We start from the raw sequence: 11,886 nt of genomic DNA, 5'->3' as shown, positions 1-11,886 counted from the left end.
GTTTTAGTTGAATCTTTTCGATCCTCTCTCCTCGTATTCGGCGGAACTTCACTATTTTTATTCCCCGTGGAATCCGAACATATAAAAATATTATTATTATTACTATTTAAAATATTTGGCTCTCAAAACTTGAAATTTCAATCGATAATTTTTTTGTGAACAAAAAAATAAAAATATCGATTAAAAATGGCGTGGATGACAATGTTCTTTTTTGAAATCCATACAAATAGCAGGCATAGTGCAATAAGAATGTTGCTGTCTGTTTTTAATTCCTTTAGGAATTAAAAAATAAAGAAAGGAGTGCTTTTGTGAACTTAAGTACAACATGATCAGGACATGTGTTTTAATGTTGGCAATAAGCTAACTGTTTCAGAATCTTCTAAAGAGGATTTAAAGCATAATATCGTTAAGTAGATAAAAATATAAACGATACAATTACCCAAACCAAAATTTATTATTTCTTTTCATCACACTTACTCGTAACCCCGGACCTTATTACATCGATATAAGAATCTTAATCCACGATATGAGACAGGCTTGTTTTATTTAACATTACCGCACTTTTATTTTATTTATACTGTTTAATTTGTTCCTCACTGATGTATATGTGGAGGCGCATCGCGGGGGCTGCTGTAGGCAAAGAAAAAGAACCATCGTCAACCACGACCACTCTGTCAAGAGTGAACGACTAAGGAGAGAGAGAGATGTATAAAGGTGGACCATTTTTAATTTAACCAAGTAATACAGTTTCTTTTTTTAATACAACGAGTTTTATGCGACTAAAATTACGTACAATTTTGTACCTTCTTTATTAATCAAATGAATGTTTAATTTGGTCAATTTATTCAGGTCGCCATTCTTTCACGATTAATGGGTATTTGTGGATCATTATATTAAAAGTGTACCTATACGGCTGTTGAGTTCCAAAATTATTACAAACTAGCTCCGACTTAAGAACATTGAAGATAAAAAAAAAATAACTTAATAGTATTTGCCTATAGCTATGTTTATTTATTCAAAATTAAATCGACTGATTGGAATGGCCAAAATTATTATACACAATCTGTATTCTGATTTATCAAACAACTTTAATCCGTTCAATTTAACTTGACGCTCAAGTTATTGGTAGCTTTACTCTTTACAAGATGGCGGATTAAAGGAAGAATTCCTTGTTTTTAGTTTGTTCCATTTCATTTTGGCTTTTTGTAAAAAATCTTAGAAAGGATCAAAAATAAACTAATCTATTTTTAACCGACTTCAAAGAGGAGGATGTTATCAATCCTGATGTTTTTTTTCTCTAAAATACCAATAAAGTAACCGCGACTGCTGCTATTACATAACTAACAGTTATGCATGGTTTCTTTGCAAAGTGTTTAATTATGACAACTTTGATTATTAAAAATAAAAGACCAACACGCGCATGCGTGTACGATACGCAACGCGTGCCTAATAATGAGACAGGAGTCACATGATTCTAATTTTACGTGTGAAGTTAGGGCTGTATCTGATGTGTTTAAATAATAATAAAATAAATAAATAAAAAGCCATTTATTCTACTGCCATAATTATAAATTTCTCTTAAGATTAGTATTATTGTTGGTATTCCATATTATTATACAACGCTATTTATCAATTTATTTATTCCTTAATTTTAATTCACATCTTATTTATAAACATTATACACAATTACAATACATGCACTTTAAAGCATCTATACTAACAAATTTATATGACTATTACTATTACATTCAGGACCTTAGAAATAATATTAGATAATTATAGTTAGGTCTCTGTAATTTAAGTTTTCCGTTAGGTACGGTTACGGTAGAAGTCGCCTCTTTAGCGCAGGCCTACCCCTGCTCTCTCCATGCCTTCCTTTCCATGGGGGCCATTGACCTGCACAAGTACGTCCGCCCAGCGCCTCCTTGATCATCCTCTTTTTCTTTTCCGGTAGTACGCGGCACCCATTCTGTCACTATCTTCGTCCACTTATCATTATTCATTCTGCAGATGAGACCAGCCCCTTCACATTTTTGCAGTCTTATTTGCTGAATAACGTCGTTAACTCTCGTTTTTTTACGAATATTGATGTAGCTCTCCTTTTCAGACAGTTTAATTAAAAAAAAAAAAAAAATAAATAAATAAATAAAAATAGTTTATTTGGGTAAATAAAATTACTTTAAACACTAATGGCTGGAGCCTTCTTTTAAGGGTAGTATTACTACCCCTGTGTCAGAAGACACCGCTCTTCCATAACAAGAAATAAACATAAAAACGAGGGTAGGTATACAAACAAAAATATTTGAGTTGATATTAAAAATAATAGACATCTTAACAGAAGAAATTAAGTTAACTAAAAAATGAACATTAAAGAAAAATGACATTACAATATATTTAAAGTGTAAAGTAATTCGCGTGTGTTAGGAAATAGGGAATTACAGCACTTTATCTATGATAAACCTGATGATTATATTAAATATATCAACAAATCATAGTTTGTATACTCATTGATAATGTATTGAAAATAGAATAATGGACTTTAGTAGACTGTCAAATAAAAGTATAGGATCTATGGCGGGAGACGCGAGTTTGACAATGTAGATTGGCGGGAAAGAAAAGTGAAGACGGATTTAAAGTAATGAATTGAGAAAAGGAGATTAAGTAAAGTATTGTGGATAGAACGTTACAAATTGGGAATAGATGATTTATAATGGAAACGATAAACGTAACGAAATACTGTTGTGGCGGAACAAGAGTTGTATATACTGGTGATGGAGTTGAGATAAGTTGTTAAAAGTTATTGGTACTATGGTTGTACCTGATGTTGCATCAGATAAGTATATCTCATCCTTTGGGTTATTTATTGGTATCATATATGGAGCCCTAGCATTATTTTACACACACAGTTTATGTAGCAGAGGTTGCTCTATACAAACAACTTGTTCCAAAAGTCCTGATGTTATAAGTGATCATAGTAGTTATGTTTTAACTGTCTTAAAATATGTCTTGTATCAAAGGGCCTAGCGTTATTACATATGACAATGTTGTAATTGTGTTTATAAGTTGTTTTAATTGATTGAATAAAAGAGCAACGGTAGAGTTTCTTGCCAGTGGTCTTCTCTGCCGAAGACAGCATTACGAACTGGTAGTAGAGTCATTTGAAGGTAACAAGTAATATGAATTATAGAGAAGCCTAATATACAGTATTAGAGTCAGTCTAGTTGTTTTATTTCACTCCTTGGGAAGTCAGGTTTATAGAGTACCGACCCACAACACTGCTCTAAAGCAGGTTGGTGGGCTTTAATGATGTCTTTTATAAAATGAATACTTTAATATGAGAAACTAGGTATTTAGCTTCAATAATACTGTTAATTAACGAAAGATCTAAGTGCCATCCTGAACATTGTTGGTATTGAAGTGAATATCTGAATACCTGGGCCTTCCATTCTCTATATTTTTTTAGCATCAGAAGTGGGATCCTATTCATGTCCAATTTATGCCTTTCTCTAATGCAGATTTACTTTTTTTAGAACCATCCCGTCAAATATGGACATAGTAAAGAGTTTGATGTTTTTTATGATGCCTCAACTATTTGCTGCTATGTGCTAAAACAGAAACACTCTGGAGACAAAGCACCATGCTTGGTGAAATTCTGTTTAAGGATATGTGGTCCGGGGAACCAATGGATAACCATCTTGGCAAATGTGGATATAGTACATGGATTGATGTTTTTGATGATGTTTCAACTAATAGCTGGTATGTGCTAAAACAGAAACACTCTGGAGACAGAGCACCAGAATTGGTAAAATTCCATTGAAGGATATGTGGTCCGGGGAACCAATTGATATGATATTTTAATTTATCTTTTCTTTTTGTGGTTTCTACTTTTGAAAGATAGTACTTATTACCTGAAACTGATATGGCCTAGTGGCTCTTTGTTTATTTTGCTGAAATTAAGTCCAAAATAGAATTGATTTAAGTTTGTTTGTGAAAACCAACAAGTCAAGTTGGCCAAACAAAATGTGTAATAAGTTTGATAAATTTGAATTATCAAGTTTTATTTAATTAGTCTGGTTAGACAAATGGAATTTGTGTTAGGTTTTATATTATTAGTCTGTCAAGGTTAAAATAAATAAACTGGTCAGGTTAGCTGAACTGAATGTGTGATATATTTTTCCTATGATTCTTATTTATTACATACAAGATTTCAAGTTTAAATTGAGCAACTAGTCAAGTTAGCCAAACAGAATGTGTGAAAAGTTTGATAAATTTAAAATTTCAAGTTTTATTTAACTAGTCAGGTTAACCAAATGGAATTTGTCTTAACTTTTATTTTATTAGTCTGTCCAGGCTAAAATAAATTAACTGGTCAGGTTAGCCGAACGGAATGTGTAATAGATTTTTCTTTTAATTCTTATTTATTACATACAAGATTTCAAGTTTATATTGAGCAACTAGTCAGGTTAGCCAAGCTGTTGACTTTTATTTAGGAACTATTCTATGTACTTCGAGATCGAAGTACTTGTCAGGAAAGCCGAGATAGGAGAGATTGTGTAAATTATTCAGAACATATAAAATAATACCCAAAAAATCAAAAAAAAAACAAAAAAAAAAAATCAAAATTTCTTGGTAGAATAGAATAGAATATGATTATGTGTCAGAACAATACATATAGGGAAAATTACTACTGAATAGCTAAATGAAGTAGTTTAGTTTCTATGTTGGGTTGTGTGAAGAAAAGAATTAGGAGTCAGCTTAAATGTTGTGGGTTAGGTTAGGTTAGAGATCTTTCAGTATGATGTTGAGAGAAGTTCTTAAAAATGATATAAATAAAATACAATTATAAACAAAATAATGTTGCTGCTGCAAAGGAAAATATATTAGTTGCATTATAAATAATTAGATTATATTCTGTTAAACAGGTGGTTTAATTGATGTTTAGATTGAAATAATCTTTGAATAATAGAAATAACAATTAAACATAAACCTTGGCTTTTATGATGATATGATAAAAAAAAAAAAGAGGTGAACCCTCCATAATAGAAATAATTCCATCTTAGCGTTTTTATATTAATTTATTTATATTTATCTTATATATTACTTGACTTGGACAGTGAAAAGAATATGAATATCACCAGTGGGTGATGATTATGTTGATATCATCAGTAGGTGTTGGTGTTTTGGTATTGGCTAAGTAAGTCATGCGTCAGGTTCTTGCCCACAGCTGATTAAGCTTCAGTGTTTGTGAGTAAGGAGCTGTTGAGACTTGTATTGCACATTGTTCGAATTGCCTTGGCATATTTAGACTGTACCTATTGCATCTGTGACTAAATGAGACTAACAATGCAAATAACAGAATTGAGGAGAAATACAATTATGTGTATATTTTGATAAAGTTGGACTGGAGGCAAATGGATAAATTGTTTGAGATTTATATTGAGATGGAAATATTTGGATTGTGATTGTACATGTTAAAATGTACAAGATAAATGAAAATGAGTATTTTTGATTTACATTGTTGAAAATTAATCATTTTTTTTACTTTAATAGAAGTATTACATTGTTATAATTTGTTAAATGGTGTGGAATTTTGATGAAATTTTTTTTGGTCTCTTTCACTTTAATTATAAAATGTTATGATTATGCCTATCTTTTGATAAAATATTGTTTACAGTTTATTGATAAAAGTGTATACAGAATGTAACTGATTTGATGATTTTTTATGCTTATATACCATTTGAACTAATTTTATAGAGGTGTACATAAGATGATGTACTTATAAGCATGTTCTTTGAACCTAAAGACTTATGATACAAAGCATATACCTAAAAAGAATAACCCTATGTACTTCGAGAACGAAGTACTTGTCAGAATGGCCGTGTTAGGAAATAGGGAATTACAGCACTTTATCTATGATAAACCTGATGATTATATTAAATATATCAACAAATCATAGTTTGTATACTCATTGATAATGTATTGAAAATAGAATAATGGACTTTAGTAGACTGTCAAATAAAAGTATAGGATCTATGGCGGGAGACGCGAGTTTGACAATGTAGATTGGCGGGAAAGAAAAGTGAAGACGGATTTAAAGTAATGAATTGAGAAAAGGAGATTAAGTAAAGTATTGTGGATAGAACGTTACAAATTGGGAATAGATGATTTATAATGGAAACGATAAACGTAACGAAATACTGTTGTGGCGGAACAAGAGTTGTATATACTGGTGATGGAGTTGAGATAAGTTGTTAAAAGTTATTGGTACTATGGTTGTACCTGATGTTGCATCAGATAAGTATATCTCATCCTTTGGGTTATTTATTGGTATCATATATGGAGCCCTAGCATTATTTTACACACACAGTTTATGTAGCAGAGGTTGCTCTATACAAACAACTTGTTCCAAAAGTCCTGATGTTATAAGTGATCATAGTAGTTATGTTTTAACTGTCTTAAAATATGTCTTGTATCAAAGGGCCTAGCGTTATTACATATGACAATGTTGTAATTGTGTTTATAAGTTGTTTTAATTGATTGAATAAAAGAGCAACGGTAGAGTTTCTTGCCAGTGGTCTTCTCTGCCGAAGACAGCATTACGAACTGGTAGTAGAGTCATTTGAAGGTAACAAGTAATATGAATTATAGAGAAGCCTAATATACAGTATTAGAGTCAGTCTAGTTGTTTTATTTCACTCCTTGGGAAGTCAGGTTTATAGAGTACCGACCCACAACACTGCTCTAAAGCAGGTTGGTGGGCTTTAATGATGTCTTTTATAAAATGAATACTTTAATATTATGAGAAACTAGGTATTTAGCTTCAATAATACTGTTAATTAACGAAAGATCTAAGTGCCATCCTGAACATTGTTGGTATTGAAGTGAATATCTGAATACCTGGGCCTTCCATTCTCTATATTTTTTTAGCACGTGCGTGTTTGTGAGTATGCGTGAGGGTGTGAGTATGCGTGTGAGTGTGTGTGTGTGTGCGTGTGCGTGTGCGTGTGCGTGCGTGTGTGTGTGTGTTTTAACCTCTATAATTGTTTTAATATTAAATTATGCGTTTTAATAGCGATTCCACTTCATTATAATTTAATGTTAATAGAAATTTATTTAATATTTCTTTGCATGCATGCAATTTTTGCGGATATATTTTAAGTTTTCTGTTAATCGTGTTATATAAGTAATTTGATTGCGAGAAATATTGATTTCGCGCAAAAACAGTTCTGGTGCGAAGAGGTTTTGCCACAACAAATCGATTACGTTTATTTAAAGCTATAAACGGTAAAGATTTGTGCCTTCTAAGAACTATGTTCAAAACATATAGCTGCCTGACTTAAAGTATCCCAGAGGTGGAGTAGAGTTGTGAAGTAGGGAACAGATAAGATTTAAAGAACATTACTTTTAAAAGAGATCGTTGGGCTCTCTCTAGCTCAATAAATTTCGTTTTGGCTGCACCACCCCAGACTGTTATACAGTAGCATATAATTGATTGAACAAGAGTTATGTACACCGTATTCAAAATTTTTTTAGAAGCTATATGTCTCAGGCTTTTGAATATCCATATTAGTTTCCTGATCCTGTTAGAGACTAAATCTATATGAAAATACCAAGTCATTCGTTGATCTAGCACTACACCGAGGTACTTAATAGTCGAAACTTTCTGTATAACCGGGCAGTCACAGATCGCGTCATTGCGTAACTGTCCGCATGTATGAATCTTAAGTTTAAGATGTTGACCTGGTTGTGTACATTTACGGATAGTAAAACACATATATTTAGTTTTTTCTGTATTAAGCGTCAAAAGATTCCATACCAGCCACTTAGAAATGTCCCTGAGCCCTCTCTCAGCATGACTGTGAACTTCTTCCCAAGAGTTGCCAGTGAACACAATGGCAGTGTCATCTGCGTATGAAAAGATTTGTCCATGTTGTAGCTTTAGATTACACAGTTCATTGATATAGATTAAAAATAAGGTTGGACCCAAAACACTACTATGGGGGACGCCATAATTAATATCTATCTCCCTACTAATATATCCATCAATCTTGATTACTTGGGTACGCTCACTCAGATAGCTCTTAAACAAAGACAATATCGTATCCCTTACACCAATAGATTCGAGTTTTTTGATAAGAATGGGCACCGAAACAGTATCAAAAGCTTTTCTAAGATCAAGGAAGACTGTGAGACATTTTTTATTGCTATCTAACTGTTTTACGATGAGAGTACTAAGTGCTGATACAGCATCTTCTGTAGACTTACCTCGTCTGAATCCGTATTGGCATTCAGATAATATATTGCGTTGTTCTAAATAATTAAGCAGTCGTATGTTGATTATTTTTTCAAAAACTTTGGAGATAGCAGGTAATACTGAGATCGGTCTAAAGTTACTAACATCATTAGTGGTTCCCCCCTTATGGACTGGTGTAACAATCGATTTTTTTAAGATAGCAGGAAAATTTCCTGTACTGAAGCAACGATTAACAAAGTGCGCAATGATGGGAGCAATCAAATTGTTAGCTAGTTTAAGAAATTCTGTTGGGACATTGTCCCACCCTGATGCACTACCCGTTTTTAGATTCACAAGTATGTCACTAACTTCCTTAAAATCAGTTTCAAGGAGGCCAAATGATGAATAATGGGAGTAGTTAGAGGTGATGAGCCTAGGTGGCTTTTGTTGCGGATTATTTAGAAGGATATTCTCGGCCAGTTTTTTTCCAACACTAGCAAAATATGTATTAACAAGATTAACAGATTCAGAAGGGGAAGGCTTAATACTTAGGAGATCCGTATTTTTATTTTTTGAGATATTCAGATTAGTAAAACTTTTAATGTTCTTCCAAAGTGCTTTATAATTTTTTGTAGATTTATTCAACTGGTCTTTTTCAAATTTACGTTTTAGTTTTTTAATTAAGTTATTACAATGGTTGCGATATCTTTTGTAAACAATTTTTAAGTTACCATCAAAAGAATTAGCACGAAAACTTTTCTGTAACTTATTTCTGTGCCTTATACAACGCAGGACTCCTGGAGTTATCCACGGTTTAATAATACGTTTACATTTAGGAATTATTAAAGTTCTTGTATTTTCGTCTAGAGAATCTTTAATTTTATTTGTTAATTCTTCAATTAATATATTAGGGTTATCGCAATGTAGTAGTATAGAGATGTTTTTATTAGCAAGACTCTTGAGTGCTTCATTAAAGTCAGTAATTGTCTTGATCTTTGAACATCTATATTTGCTACCAACTATATTTGATAAGTGAAGAAGTTGCATGGCATGGTCAGTAACAGTAGTATTGAGTACAGCTATAAAAGCACTACGTTTGGTTTTCTCTAATTTAAGCATACAGTGATCCAAGCAATTATCTTCCCTAGTTGGTAGTAAATGACCAGGAAGTAAACCATGAAGAGTGAGCATATTAAGGTAATTCCCAGCATGCTTCTTTCTATTTACCTTTGGCATAATGCTTATCTTTCTTCGTCAGACTTTCTAAGTGCCCATGTTTGGCAGCCATAAGTAAGACACGGGAACATAGCTACATTAAACAATTCGGCTTTTATTGACATGCTTAAACATCTGATGTGTTTACTCAAAAATATTAGGTTCTCGGTTTCACAGATAAGTTAGGAATAGGGACAGTAGGTACACAATGTAGCTCTAATGCCTGTAAAGTAGTCTTTCGGTTTTCACGTTGTATATTACCTACAAAAACAACGGCAATTTTATAGTTTAACCCCTCATATATACTCGTAGTAAGGAGGTATATAGTGACGTTACTAAAATAAACATGGATAATAGGCCGTAGGTACTTATGACTTCTCGCTTCAAGCCATAGATGACGCGGGCGAAAACGCGTAGGACAGCTACTCGTAGTTATGTCATTTATAATAGGTTAGTGAATAATAAGTAGAGTAAGTATATCATATTATGTGTACAATATAATCTACATTAACGCATCACCTCTAACCCGTTCAAAAGGAGTCGAGTTCAGAAGAATATAAGTATACCTACCTACCTAATAGCGAGTCGAAAAAATAACCTTCGCAGTGACCCCGCGCTTGATTCTTAAAAATAGCTCACTATACCGATAAAACAGATGATTGTAATAGGTACATTGGAACTCATCGGAAGCGTGACCTTGGATCGTAAAAGCGGAGATTGCAGCACGGGAACTCACTTTTAACTTTCCCGTCATATCTCAGTACGTCATTTAACGACGACTTAATGACTGGGGAATGCGTTCAAACAAACACGTTCTAATCAGCAGAAACAGCGACCCTCGTGTGCCACACGTCCGCTAGCTCCCAGTTTTGGTTTATGGGCAGGTATGGAGGCGCTTCCTTTGCTCGTGAGCGTTTGGTCACCTATCTTTAGATTATTCAAATTTCAAAGATATTTCCTGCTCTTTTAGAGTTCCGTTACAAAACGGTAAAAAAAGGTATTATTTGTATTCTCTTCTAGTTTTTATTTAGTAATAATTGACAGACCAAGCAGATGGCTCACCTGATGGTGAGTGGGACAGCATCGCTCATAACCAGAGCGACACTTCGCAAGGCACGCGAGGGACACATCCCAATCCATACAATGTGCCCGCGTCCATCAACTTGACGCATCAGTGTTTAGCCGCAAGTGCCTGTGTATTTTCTGAAAATGGCTATACTGGAAATCTGGAAACTGCGCCTTGGGTATTATTTTCTATGCAATACACTTAGTTTCGATATTTGAAAACTGCCAGGCGTATGGTTTTTATTAAGTTCCGAGGTGCGAAACCCGCGGCCTCGCTGCGCACGCCTTCGTACTCGCCGGTGACATGACGCGCAATAAAATCGTTAACTTAGCAAATATGTACGACTTGTGACATAAGTGAACGGATAAATTGATAAGTGCGAGTTTTTGGCCGCGTCCCCGCCACAGCGCCGCGGGTTTATCTCGCGGAGCGGCAGATACGCTATCGCGGCCGATAGCCCGCCGACCCGCGCCGATGCGGCAGCGGAGGGCGGCTGCCGCCTGCACAAACAGACTCGTAAAACGGAATAAATACGCTCAAAAGTCCATTATCACCTAATTTCCAAGTAGTTCCGACGTCATATTGACGCTGAGAAAAGCAGCCCTGCCGGCAACAAAATCGCTACCTACTCCTTCCAAAGTCAGCGTATATAATTTAACATCATTTTGTTATTATATAAAATCGGAGCCGATGGCTTCCCGCCATCATTGCGTGACCTTGTGTTTGAACACATCGTCATCATTTAATGCATTAGCGAGCTAATCCGAGCGTGGTCTATTGCGGAATCTACTGAAAGCTTTGATGCAATTGACGTCACACACACGAACACACGCACAGCGACAATGCTCAGAGATACGCTGCTCGACCGAATCATTTTATTTGTGTTACTTAGAAAATATAATCAGTATATAATTAATTTTTGAAATGGTACTTATGTTAATTAATTTTAAAACAGACAATTTAAAAATTGCTGCCTTGTAGCTATAGGTTAGAAGTTAAAAAAAAAAGTTTTACCAATTCGTTTAGGGAATACTTTTTGTTCCCTACCACAAAATAGTCTAAAGTAGCACGGATACGGCCCAGCACGCAGCACCCTCGTCGTTTGTGTGGGCTGAGCATTGTTGACTTAAAGTTTAATGAATATTGGATTAATTCAACTTATATTGAGTGACACTGTAACTGATAACAAAAAAGATTTATTTTTTAGGCTGTTCGGACTCACGTCAAATATTTGACAATATGTAGAATATAGATTTACTTTTAAAAATAGCTAAAAATATTAAACAATAAAACGAATCTAGTAATACCTAGTAATTACATTTATTTCCTTTTTTTTACTTTGTTCATCCATCTGCAACGAACTCAGAATACA

The sequence above is a fragment of the Pararge aegeria genome, chromosome 6, assembly GCF_905163445.1.
Source record: "Pararge aegeria chromosome 6, ilParAegt1.1, whole genome shotgun sequence".
Classification (NCBI taxonomy): domain Eukaryota; kingdom Metazoa; phylum Arthropoda; class Insecta; order Lepidoptera; family Nymphalidae; genus Pararge; species Pararge aegeria.
This window is presented reverse-complemented; position numbering follows the sequence as displayed.